Raw genomic sequence first — 13086 nt, forward strand, 5'->3', positions numbered from 1 at the left:
TTTAGATTTTTTTTTTAACTGGGATGTAACAGCTGTAACCTGTGATCTAAGCCATGTGTCACACTGTTTGTGTGCTGCTTTCTCACACTTCAGACATTTCAACACCACATGTGCATTTCTGGGCACTGCCTTAAGGGCTTGCAGGATTTTGCAGGATGTTGGGGTCTCTCTGCATGGTGCTGGCAACTCACTCACTGCTGTCTATCCCCTTGGATGAGCAGTTTGGCTCAGGTGATGCCTCAGGTGGGGGTGACTCAGTGATATCTGTATCACTGAGTTTGGCACAGAGACAACAGCTTGTTGGGCTGGTGGTTTCTGGTTTTTACCCTCTGTAAAGAACAGGCAGTGCTGCTCCACCTGCATTTCTGCTCATTGTTACAGTACCTGCAAGCCCCAGTTCAAGGCAGCAGTGTGCAGAACCCCACAGTACGTAGGGGCTTAGGGCCTTTTTTCAATATATCACCCATCTTAATTTGGGTCAAAGGTGTATCTGCCTCACTTTTTATTAAAAAGAAAGATCATACTTTATGCATTCTGCCCTCATCATCATGAGTCATTCCTCAGATGTCTACTTCAACTCTTATGACAAAAATCCTCCCTCATCAGAATTTGCCATGATGTTGATCTTTAGGAGATTTATGATAGTGTAGAAAACAAGCTGCCAAGTCTCTGGGCTCATTTCAAAGACCCAGCCCTCAGAAATGCTGACATGGCTCTGGGAGATGCCTTTAATCCTTCTGTAGCAGTGTGACTCTGGGTTTGCCCATGCAGTGGTGGCACTAGGGTGCTGGAGAGCTCGGGGAGAGCGATGCTTTTGGAAGGCTGCAGTCACCTCTGCTGGGTGCCACCTCAGCACTGGGAATCAGAGAGGTAATTGTGTCACCATGTGTGGCACTTGGATGGTCTGTTGGTGGGTAGAATCACCTCATCAGAAGCTTGGTAGGTCCCTGCTCTTCTTTGCTGCCTGCCCCTAATGCTGCAAGTCCACCAGACTTGGTTATCTCTGATGTGGATGCGGCTCCAGCCTGAGGCAGGTGAGAGATGGAGGATCAACAGGCCAGGGGTGGGATTAGGAAGGAAAGGACAAATCTGGGCAGAACTGCCGAGCAAAGAGGTTGAAGGCTGTACTGATGTCAAGAACACTGCACTAAAATGCCCTGGGTTTGGTCTAAATCGTTTTCTTGGTGGAAGTAAGCCTGGGTTCACAGGTCAGCATGTGCCCAGAGACCTCAGGGGCTCTGTTGAGCTGAGCCCCATGCCAGGGCAGCCTGGCAGCAGTCCGACCCCATGCAAGGAAGAACCACTGTTTCAACAACCAGCAAAGTGGTCAGTGATTTCTCTGCAGGTATACAGAAGCCAAACAAACCAACTGAGCCTCTCCTCAGTAGGGAACAGGAAAGGAGGCAGATGGTGGGTGCCCACCTCCTGCCCTGGCATCCAACCTTGGTACAGCCAACCTGGGTTTCCAGCAAGCTTCAAGCATCTGCCTGTTTGAGGAGTTGGATGTGCAACATTGTGAAGGAGACACATTCCCATGTCAGGGAATAATATCGGATCAGCTGCATGCAGAGAGGTCATTATAGACTTCCCCTATGCTTAATACAGTGAATTAATTGTTTCACAACAGCAGTTTGTTAAGCATAGGCAGAAACCTCTAAATGTTAGCCTTGTATCACCAGTGTTTTAAGAGAAAGGCTATGGCCAAGTTTTAGCCTGAATCATACAAAAATGCTACAAATAATGAGTATTTTCATTGTTTTTCAGGGTGTAACCCTTCAGCCACATTATTGCAAGGGAAATCAGAACTGGATCCACCAGCCACACATAATCTGATCTAAGTAAACAAGATGCAGAAATAAACTCTTTCAGCTTCATGCTCAGACAGGAATACTAATTTTACTAGTATGCAAAAAAGGCTATCTTCCCTCCCATAGTTCAGATTATATTAATATTTCCTTTTCAACACACTAATCTTAAAATTATCCTTGGCTAGGGATCGCTGTTGAGGGCTCAAGGGGCCCTTAGCAGATGTTAATTCTTTAACTGTGAGTGAGAGTGACTGTCCACTCTGCAATGCAATTATCTCATTCACTTTACATTCCCATCTGTGGTCAATTCAGATTAGCTCGCCTGAGTGTCCCCATTTAGACAAGCTCCAGGATAAAAGGGCTTACTGAAGCAGAGTCTCCTTGACAAGATTTTAGTAAATTAGTAACTTATTTTAGTGTTCATCTATTCAGAATACTGCTAATAAATCACTTGGAGACCTCAGCTATTGTTGCTGTTTGCTATTTATAGAAGAGGCATATTTGCAGTTTGATTATATTCCAGCAACAAATTCTAACATGCTTTTAACTTTTGAAACATTGCATTAACACTGTTTTGCTGTGGGATGCGTGTCTTACCAAGTGTTTTATTGATCTCATGCCTTCCCTAGTGGAAAATCCTTCATATGTTTTGCCTTTCTGTTACTGCATGCAGCCTGCCTCTCTTCCTTGAGGATTTGGACACCAGTCCTACTGGTTTTACCTGAAATTAGCTGTGTAGAGCAGAAGTAAAATGTGTATTTCTACTCAGAAGTCTGACCATGACAGTGAGTGGTTGTAACACTCGCTGCTGAAACAAATAGGAGTTAAAGATGGTCAGTAATTTTTATATTTGAGTCCTGATTTTGGGTTGTAGAAACTTCAGCCTGGTTGGGCTTTTTTACCTTTTCGGCCTGGATAAGCTTGGTTTTCTAGTTTATCATTGTTGTCCCTAACTAAAGCTACATTTTAATTGTGCTGAGGTCCTTCAAGGGTCTTGTGGGTAACAGGAGATTTGAGTTCAGTTACTTGCAGGACTCCACAAAGAACCTGGGCAAAAATGCAAGAATTACCTCAAAACAGCCTGGGATGTCAACCCATTAGAAGACTGCAAGCATCTTTTTTAATTGTCCTGTGCCACTGACATCTGCACAGAGAGAAAACAGAGGCCCAAACTGATGAGCAGGAAAGAGGAATTCAGGCATTCAGCAGGCATTCAGAAGTGCTCAGGATGTGTGAGGACATAGCTAGGGAAGTATGTTTTCAAGTCCCATCTCTACACTTTGTAGAAGTGCACTTTGTAGGAAAAAGACCTCTTTAAGAGTGTCTTCCTGATCATCCTATCATTGGGAAAACACAAATTGTTGGGCTCCGTTCAGAAATGCCATGTGCAAAAATTCCATGTTCAGCTAGGTGTGGTTGGGGGGTGGCCAAATCCTGTCCAGTTCTTTGCATTGTATCACTAAATCTAGGAAGACATGGGAACTGTTGTTTCATAAGCACAAGAATAATGATTCATAGGGGAGTAGTTAATGAGATGAAGTAAATAAGGCTAGGCTGGAGTCAATAAAATTATAGAGGAGCCTAGAAATCTCATGCTGTGGCAGCTGGCAGTATCTGCACACTAGCAGGACACCATCTCACACCAGCCTCATTGCTGGTGAAGTGCATCCCTTGGTTTGGTCCTCAAGCTTTCCTTCCTGCAGGGAAGCCCGTCTTCCCAAGCACTGTGGGGGGTTTCCAAGCTGGTGCAAGTTTCCAACAGTGGAGGATGGGAGATTTTCCCTTTAAATAATGATGCAGGAAAAAGAAAATCAGGGGAAAAGGAGAAACTTTAGCTTAGTTTTCACCTAGTTGTGACAATCCCTCCCCCTCTCCCACAGGCCATTCTAGAGGAGTGACATGTCCCCTTATGAGGCCTCCTGGATGCTCAGCATCTCTGAAGGACAAGGGCATGTGAAGAGCAAGATGCTACTCCAACCTGCCCCATGATCCTCTGCATGATTTCTCCCATTACAAGTAGCCCATAGGATCGTCTCCTTTCCTTCCTGGATTTCCCAGTGCTTTGGCACTTGGGGGTTGGCCCTCTGCTTGGCCAGCTCTTGAAATGCAGCCACCTCTGTGATGGAGCATAGCCAGTGTTTAACAGTGCATATCACAGTCCCCCATTTGGAGCAGCAAGTTTCTAACAACTGCTTCTGGATCGACCTCCAATTATGGCTAAAACAAATTATTCTTTGGAGGGAGTTTGACCAGTCTGTGAAAGGGGGGATATTGTAGGCTGCCAACAGCAGGAGGGAATGGGTCCCAGGTCTCCAGGAGACCCTTTCCAAACTTCTTATGTAGGATGTGAAGAGTACTGTACCCACATGAAACAAGAGGAGTTTGGGTAGGCAGAATTTAATTCTCTAAATTGGCATCTGGCCTTGCTAGCGGGACTATTGCTTCCCTTGAGAAAAGTGCCACGGGATTTTAACGGTGCCTCCGGAGCCTCTCTTCAGGCACTGCACCCCACTGCTTCATTTCACAGCTCATTTTTGGCATGAAGAGAAGGCTAGCTCACTTATTCAGCTCCCAGCTCTCTGGCTAGAAAGTAGGACTGCCATGTTTCTCATTGGGATTCCTGGATGCAGGTGGTTACATGGGAAGCGTGTAACCTAAAGCAGTGTATTGACATGTCTCAGAAGTTTTGGATCAAAAGCTCGTTTGAGATTAATTGCCATGCAACAGTGGGTGTCCGTGTGAGATACCCACTCTAACAACATTCAAAATCCTACACAAATGGTGAAGTTCTCAAATTCTCCATGGATAACATTTTACTGGAAGAAAAGAAGTTAATGTCCAGAACCCAGTTTACTCGATGCATATGCTATGAGTCTTTTACCACCAGTCTCTCTGCAGCATCCCTCATTCCAATAATTGAAATCTATATAGCTATGGGTTGAAAGAGGGCTGCTGCTCCTTGTGACCTTTTTGACAGTGTGCAGTTACATATAACTCCAACAAGTGTTCTCTTTCCTAGAATTTAGTGTATCTCATGGTAGTTCAAGCAGACAGTTCTATAGACACAAAGCCTTTTCATTATAAACAAGAGCAGTTGAAAAATATTCATGGAATTGTGTTACTCTTAGGCTGAAAGAAAATCCCCTTGATCCTCAGTACCATTGCAGTTACTGACACACTAACCTGCTGCCTTTCAGGCTTTTGCAGTGGTGTGTTGTGCTCAGAAGCCCTTAAAGAGGTTATTCTGCAGCTCTGGGGAGTGAGCCAGCTTTTCTTACAGCCCTGCCAATGAAGAAGCAAGTCCAGTCCTTTGTCTGGCTCTTTGGAGGTAGCTCCAGGCTTTTTTTGGTCCTCCATATGCACAACAGGTACTGCTGGCCAGCCAAGGCTGAGAACATAAATCTTTTATGGGGATGGGGAAAGGAGGGGAATTGCTGGAGGGATGAGTATTTAAATACCATCTTTCTTGCTGATGGGTCAAAGGACTTCATATCATCAGCTGAGATGTGCTGGTTCATTTTCCTGACTGGGCTAGCACAGCCTTTACTTTAGAAACGGTGATTCTAAAGATGAGAAAAAGGCAATAATTGTTTTCCTTGATAGCCCATAGCCAATGATATCATGCATCTGGAGGGTTTTGTGAGCCAAGAAACTGAGTGTTTCTATCTGTTTGATGAGCAAAAGTAGTGGTTAAGCAAAATGGAGCCATTGTGGAATAAATGATGAATTATTGGAGAAGCACTATTAACCGGAGATGAAGAAATCCAAGAGGATTGAGCTATAGTGAGATTTTCCTGATAAGAACATTACTTTTGTGATCATTGACTGCATGAAGACAGGAATGACCTAGCAGTGTTTCATTTTCATCTAATGAAATTGTGTAGTTGAATGTTGAAGAACAGCTGAGAAGATTGCTCTCATCTGCCTGATTATTGCCAGAGATTTCAAGGATCCTGGAGAAATCCCAAGGGTCTTCCCTAGCTTTCCTTTTCCACCTTTCCCTGTGCCTTTTCCAGCTCCTCACTGGTCAGCTGCTGCATGAGAGTTGGAACTCTTCCTGGACAGCTTCTCACTTTTGAGAATGACAGAATACTTTGAGATTCCCAAAAGACAAAAGTTACCTTGGTATAAATTAATTTGGGAGGGATGATTATTTGAAATAGTTGTATTTTTGTCCTGAAGTCTTTGTAAGATTGCATAAATTTTGGATTGTAAGGCAAGGGATTATTTGCCTTGATTTATGTGCTATAAAAGACTGCAGAAGGACTGGAGACATGGGCCAAATGCTGTCTTATGTCAAATTATATGAAGGACCCTTGTTAAGGCTGCTGCCATTTATCCAGCATCTCAGGGAGCTCAGGGACTGCTGGTGGTGCTACACAGTGGCTTCCTGTCATGGTTGCCTGGGATTGTTGATCAAGTGCCAAATACTGTGGCCTGCAAGATTCCAATGCTCACTGTGATTTTAGTGTCTTTGATGGTCTCCTCTCTGCAGTGGCAAGGCAGGTTTTCCAATTTCTGTTGCTGTTTCACCTCATCCAGGTGATGCTGAAGTACGCACCATGGGGGCAGTCTGACCTCTCCACAAGCAAAAGAGGCTCTTCTTTCCTGCAGTCCACTTGGTCTGACAGGCAGAAAAACAAAGTGTTTTAGAGGAGCTGGTGGGTAATACCTGCCCAGCTTAGGCTGATGAACTTTCCACACCATGTGATTTATTTGCAGCATCTGCCAAAAGCAAATGTGTCGTTTTTTAGCCTTGAGTCATCGCAATGAACATAGCACAGAGATACACATTGGTTTCTCTCCTAAAATCTTGTTGCTCAGTGTGGTAATATATGAAATAAATCTGTTTTGTCAGTAGGAGGTACCAGCACTGTGGCCCTATCAGCCTTCTTCACACGGGTACTAATCCAACAGGCTTAAATTTGTGAAGCAATGAGATTGTTTTCTTAAAGCTTTCAAGAACTTAACATTTCAGGTGTATCTCCAAAATGTGGTTGAAGTTAGACAGTGGTTTCAGAGGTTTTTAGAGTGGACTGATGGGCAGGGACACGGATACACATGCAGTGCAATGGCACAGGGCCCATTTCTGTAGCAAAATGTTCCTCTGCAGACACAGCTGTGCCCTCCAGGAAGAGCCAAGGAGAGCCTGGCAGACTATGACCACACTGATGCAGAAAATCCCAGAAACTAAAATACTGACCAGCAGGGTAAATGCTAGCATAGAGCTGCACCCTCAATACTGTAAGGGGGAGACAAAAGCAGCTGCCTTCAGAGTATGTGTGTCTCTCAGAAGGTGTATGAAGGCAGAGAATCTGCTGGCTGTTGCCTGCACTAGCTCTGGTGTTTAAACTGTGCATCTGACAGCAGGTGTGCCGGAGCTGCTCCTGCTGAGGGAGCCCTGTTAAACCAGGCAGCTCCTGTGTCTGCAGCTTCCCACTGTGAAAAAAAAAGATCCTCAAAGGTGTCAGGGCAAGTAGGACTGTCCATGTTCCCCAAAGGTACCAAATTAGATTCATTGCTGCAGCTTGAGTCTTACTGCATGGCACAGCAAACCTTCAAAGTCAAGCCATCCCTCATATGAGCAGTAAGACAGTCTCACATCAGTCTTCCCTGCACATGTTATGGTGTGAGAAGTTTAATTACTCTTTTCTGGGAAGGCACAGGGGGACAAGCACAGAACAATCTTAGCTCCAAGGTTCCTCTGCAGCACTGAAGGTCACTGAGCAGGGGTGTGGGAAAGAGGTGTGAGAACGCTCTCTTTGAGGGGGGAGCACCTCACTGGCATTGTGTTTCTGCAGGTAAATTTACATCCAGCTCATTCAGTCAGGCCTTTGTGGTTATGATGAGCTTATTACTTCTAGTACATTTCTTGGGTGGAAGTTGAAAGCAGATAGTGTGGCAGGTTGACAGTTGGCACACATATTGCATCATTATTAATATTTTTAGTTACCCATTTCTACAAATGAAATTGCTCCTTGGGATCTTATCATAATGTTTACCAAGAGAATTGACTACTTATAACTTTTACATCTAGTGAGCAGGAGAGTGCCACAATAAAATTTCCCTACTAAGCTTCTCTGGGCAAGAGCAGCCAAGGCTGAAAGCAGTTGCCACCTTTGGGTAGTGCCTTCAGGAGAGTTCCTGGGCTGTTGGATGGCTGGGCTGGCTGGAGGGAGGTGCAGGGGCCAGGGTGCAGGCAGGCAGTGGCTGGGGGATGGCAGAGATGTACCATGCAGTGGATAGAGCCTGGACTACCTCAGCTTGGGCCATCGTTTGAAGTGAAAGCAAAGGCCTGTGAGCACAAGCAGGTGTGAGGCAATGCTGGGCACACAGGTGGGAATCCCAGGGCCAAGATGTCAGAGATAAGGGCTCACTTTCACCTCAGCCCCAGCACCAGGCAAGTAGTGCATAACCTCAATTCTTGTTGTGCTTGAGGGAAATTTTTCAGGAGGCAAAGGGCTGAGGTCCTGGATGTGCTGGCAGAGCTCCACCACTGCATTTACTGCCCACATTTTCAGAACCTTGTCCAGGCACTAAATAAATCTGATCACTTCCAATGACATGGAGATTCCACAGGGCCCCAGAATACAGACCAATTAAACGCATTTATTTAGTGCCTACATACCAAGAGTCATTGCAGACTCCTAGTGCACACCTTAACTTTTCTGTTAAACACTTACTTGGACATCATACACCCTTTTGTAAAATGGTGCACATCCCTCATTTCTTTTGCTGTATATCTGGATAAGACAACAAACTTTGCATTCTTTTTATTCATAATTTTTTTTCATTTGTTCCTGTAAAATGCATTGAAAGGGATAAATCTACCAGCAAAAATCAAATAAGCCAGTACTGAATTTATCTAATGCCCCTGAGCTAATTACATGAATCACTAATATGGATGGTCATTGTTGTAATTATAGATATATTTTCATGCATTCAGGTCAGACAATACAGGGTAGAGTTCATCAGTCTCTTTTGGAAAGAAACCACACATCACTTCATGCAATGTTACCACCATGGTTTTTACAACCGAGAAAATGTGGTTATGTTTTTAATATTTGTTTATTGCTTTTATTTTTGCCATATTCCTGTTTGTTGGCTTGTTCCCATGTGTATATGCTTCTTGAGTCTTCTATCCATTTGTCTTCTATCCTTTCTTTATCCATTCCTGGCTGAGGGCAGGCTCTCAGTTGGAGGTTGGAGCATGGCACCTCTGGCCAGGTGCAGGGACCCAGGGAAAGGCAAACACACAGCAGCTGCAAGACCCTGTGCAAGCCTCTGTACCTGTGCCTGTTTCTGAAGGTCTATGAGGAAGAAACTTTTGTGGATCACCCACACCTCTTCAATGTCACAGGCATTTGTATCCCACAGGGTCCCATTCCATTGCTCTGAACACTTGCATCTTGACAAAAGTCCAGGCCCAAGCAGCTGCATTCAGCGGAGGTGGGCCCATGACTCATTGAGAAACCTTTGCTCCTGGCAAGTCTTTCATTGCTTTTGTTGACTTCCTCAGGCAACTTTGACTTCACAGTTTATTTTGTTGCTGTCAGAATCATTCATTTGCATTTTCCTTCCCACTGTGGAGATATATATAAATATGTCCTTTTATTGCCTCTTACACATAAACATATTAGGGTACTTCTTGCAAAGGGACTTTATGTGTTTATATATCAAGGTCATTGTGGTGCAAGTGGTTACTTGAGTGCACCTTGTCCATGGCTGCTGCTTTATTTATATTCAGGGCTACATTGCTGCATCTGCAGAAGGGTGAGGAGCTCAGGCTTCTTCTGCCACTAGAACTTGTGAAATAACAGAGCAAGAGTTGCTCATGACAGCCCATGAGGAAATTGAAACCCTGTGGAAATTTATTAGAGGCTGTCTATGTAATGATGTGACCAAACTGCAGACAGCTGCAATGGTCTGGCTGAAGAGCAAAGTATTTTTACTCCATGGCATGTGCAAGGTACTGTGGGACAGCTTAGCCACTCCTGCTCCCTTGGAGTGGAGTGGGCTTGCCTTGGGAGTGGAGTGGGCTCCCTCCTGCCACCAGCATGCATCACACTAAGGGGCTCAACCTTCTTGAGGCACAGCAGTGACATTCCTCACTCAGAGACCACAGACTTCAGCTCCTATTTGGCTGTGTAGAGAGACCACCACCATGCCAAAAAATCTCTGTGCACCTTTTAAATCCCTCCTCAATTGATGTTGCTTCGTGCAAAGGTTGCTTTTACAGCACATGAGATCCAACTGCATCATTCCACATCTCACAGAAGGAACATTACCCCAAGGACTAGATATTTTGTTTCTTAGCAGTTCTATTTGCCTCCTGGTTTGTGACACAAGTTATTGCTAGATACTTAATTTTAAGTGGAAGCTGAGATAAAGATTCAGTTCCTGGGACTGTATTTAAGAAGAATCCCAAATATCATAAGATTTTTGGTGAGCTAGCAACACTGGGAACAAAAACATCTTTCTGATAGGATATAATATGGATGTAAAGCACAGAAATGCTGGGGTGCTTCAATGTATTACTTCTGACTTGTTTTACAAAATATAATATTTTAATTAATTCATACATTTCAGAGCTGCTGGTGTAAAGATCAGGGCCTCCCTCACTTTGCTATCATAGGTGGGGCTATCATACTGCATAAGTCACATCGTCTGCCTAATGTTGTGATGCCAGGTTTTGATGTTTTGATAGAAGGCCTTGTACACAGAGATGGAGACTTGAGTGGGAAAGACAGAAGCCTGGTCACCCTGGGGTGCTTACTGTTGAGGCTTGCTGCCTGCAGAGTGTCTGGGGACCACTGCCCAACAGAGTCTTGGCTGGACAGTGCACCAGGGAGACAATGGGCTTGTAAAACCACATCATCGGATGCACACACATGTTGACAAAGTGTTCTTTTCCATTTTTCCTACACACTTCCTCTACACTGCTAAAAACTGAATAATATTTTGGTTGAGGAGATTGCTGTAGCTGGGAGTTGCCAGAAGAACCAGAGGTGTGAAAACCTGGTCAAGTCTGCTGTGCAAACCGTGATTCATTAGCAGAGAGGATACTGAAACACTGTGCCCATCCTATTGCTGGGGCAATTGCATGGAAAAGCCCAAGAAGAGGTAAAAGCAGGGAATCTGGCACTGCCTGTGTGTGTATTTGTGGCTGGGCTGCTGGAAAGCACAGGGGTGCAGACCCATGATAGCTGTGTAAGAGCACTGTGGCCCCAGTGATGTGCAGACTCCTGAGACCAGCTGGGATAAATTAGTGATGTTAATGACTGAACAGGAAAATCTTGCTGGGAAACACATCCTTATCCTTATTATGTAGTGTCTGAGGGCTTGTAGAATCCCAGCTGAATCTGCTGTGTCAGAGCAGAAAATTGCTATCTGTATGATGCCCTACATATTATAATGACCAGTTAGTATTTCATTACATCAGGGCTGCTGGGGTCTGGGGTGGAGGCATGGGGATGTTTACTGTGCTGGCAGCACTGAGACCAGGCTCACTCTGTTACAGGGCTGCAGGGCACAGTGTAGCTCCCCAGGCCAGGGCTGCTGGGCACAGCCAGAGCAGCACAGGACTGCCAGGGGGGAGCAGCTGAGAGCCTGCAGCCCTTGGGAATTACAGATAGAGTTCATGTTTAGCATCACTGTTTTCATGTAGCCATAAAAAGAAATGTTTGTAGCATTTTAGGGTCTGAGCAGGAATACTGGCTCCATTGAAATCAGCAGCACAACTCCCCCTGAATTCCACACAGACAAGATTTAACTCTGTCAGTGCAGAGGCACTCAGGGTTATTGATTTCCTTGCTATGATTGTCTTTGCTAGAACCACAAACATCAGTCACATGCATTAAACAGGGATAGATAAACAAGGAAAACTGAAAACATGAGAGGAAAGTCTGCAGCTCCATCTAGCATAAATTGTTCTCATCTGAATTAGGACAAACAAAGAATTCTCTGAGATGCAATTTATGTAATATCAAGAAACCCAAAATGCTAGTTTTTACTGAAAGTTCTTGACCCAGCATTTTCTGTCATGTCCACTAAAAGGAAATCAATGTCTTCAGATTGGATTTTTCCCAAGGAATTTTCTTTCCATATCTGAAAGCATCTTGTGTTCACAAAACCACTAGCAAGTAAATGTGATCAGAATGGCATTGATCTAAATTTGGGTAAATAACAACCCTTGGGTTGAGGTGCAAGACTTGTTGTATTTGGGGTTCACTTGTGTTTCTATTGATATCTGGTTTATATTTTTATTTTAGGAAAGAAGAAAAAACTCAGTATATCTCTGAAAGAGAGGGCAGAAAAGACCTCTTTTGAAGTGTGTTACTGTTTATTAATACCTCTCATTGGATTCAACACTTCTGCACAAGGAGCATGCTCACCAGCCTTGCCCTCTGACCACCTCTCCCAGTTAACCTTCTCCTTTATCTGTGTCTTTCTGGCAGAAGATGCTCAGACACCTTTGGGAGGGAGGGAGTGTTTGCAGGAGGGCAGTGCAGAACTGCAGCTATGATGTGTTTGCCAGCATGCAAGGCCCAGCTCCAGCACGGCCCAGCCCCGCTGTCACCAGCATGCTGGTGGCAACTGTGCTTGGCAGGCTGGCAGGGCACACAAAAGCGTGCTGCCGCCATCCAGCTCCAAAACAAAGCTAAATCTCCTTCCAGGCTGACACAAAGCTTCCTCTGGCTGGGTTCAGGCAGCCCTGGAGAAAAGCCAGGTCCCAGCCAGGAGCAGTGCCAGCAGTGGTGGGGCTGATGGAGGCAGCAGCTGGTAAGCAAAGCCTGCGGGCAGGCCAGCTGGCAGCACTGTGGTCATTATTTCCAGGATCTGTGGATCCTGGTCAAATAAAAGGGAAGCCTTCATCAGCTAAAGCATATCACCTGCTTTCTATGGAAGGAGTGGATTTAGGGGCAGGAGGCTGTGATCCCAGATAGTAACAGCAGCAAGTTGGTGCCTTGCCTCTCACTGGGCAGGAAAAAATGGTCACCTCCTTGCCACCTGCAAGAGGCTGGCCAGCATTTTGGGTGGCATGAATGGTTTCAGTGGGGCAGCACTGTAGTTTGAGGAGGTTTTAACTCACTGCTGGGAGTAGTACATTAGCTGCATCACACCCTCAAGCACTCAAGTGATTTGATCAAATGTTGTTTATAATTATTGTAGTTCATCAAGCTGTCGGTGACTGTTCAGTGAAAAACTACTTAGCTATTCTGAAAGTGTCACTGTAAATTGAATGTACCAATAGCTAATATATGTCAGAGATATGTTG

At 44.9% G+C, this 13086-nt stretch overlaps 1 protein-coding gene across 2 annotated transcripts in view; it reads left to right on the forward strand.

Moving 5' to 3' along the window:
- NTN4 (netrin 4) overlaps positions 1-13086 on the forward strand; it is a 47968-nt gene that overhangs the window by 7006 nt on the left and 27876 nt on the right. The window lies entirely within an intron of this gene.

Source organism: Agelaius phoeniceus, chromosome 5 (genome assembly GCF_051311805.1).
Source record: "Agelaius phoeniceus isolate bAgePho1 chromosome 5, bAgePho1.hap1, whole genome shotgun sequence".
Taxonomy (NCBI): Eukaryota; Metazoa; Chordata; class Aves; order Passeriformes; family Icteridae; genus Agelaius; species Agelaius phoeniceus.